This window comes from Penaeus monodon, chromosome 34 (assembly GCF_015228065.2).
Source record: "Penaeus monodon isolate SGIC_2016 chromosome 34, NSTDA_Pmon_1, whole genome shotgun sequence".
Classification (NCBI taxonomy): domain Eukaryota; kingdom Metazoa; phylum Arthropoda; class Malacostraca; order Decapoda; family Penaeidae; genus Penaeus; species Penaeus monodon.
Genome location: NC_051419.1, coordinates 29115203 through 29115588, shown reverse-complemented (window position 1 = coordinate 29115588; position 386 = coordinate 29115203). Strand labels below are relative to the sequence as shown.

General features: G+C 38.1%; 1 protein-coding gene across 1 annotated transcript in view; it reads right to left on the bottom strand.

Annotated features, from left to right (window-relative positions):
• LOC119594872 (proton channel OtopLc-like) overlaps positions 1-386 on the bottom strand; it is a 98349-nt gene that overhangs the window by 10359 nt on the left and 87604 nt on the right. The window lies entirely within an intron of this gene.

The window sequence follows — 386 nt, the reverse complement described above, 5'->3', positions numbered from 1 at the left end:
AAAAAGTCGGAAACAGGAAGACAGTTACTAAAATACGAATAACTAATTGATAATAAACAAATAATCAGTGTAAAAATATAGAGATAGATAAAAAAGAAAACTTGAGTCTCCCAGAGAACGGGAAATGTGCACAATTGTCCGGCGGACGCGTCTCGTCCGTTATATCGAGGTTTCGGTTCGATCGTCCATTCTATAAGGTTCCGTTACGTCGTCTATATTCGGAAACGTTTGTCGTGACGTTAGACGTACAGTAAAGAGGAGGCAACGTTAGACGAAGAGGAATTTCATGGTGGATTAGTATTTCGTACTTTTGTAATCTGATCTGGACGTCTTTCGTTGTTGCTTATTAACGGGAATATCTTTAATTGGAGTGTTTGATTGTTTGA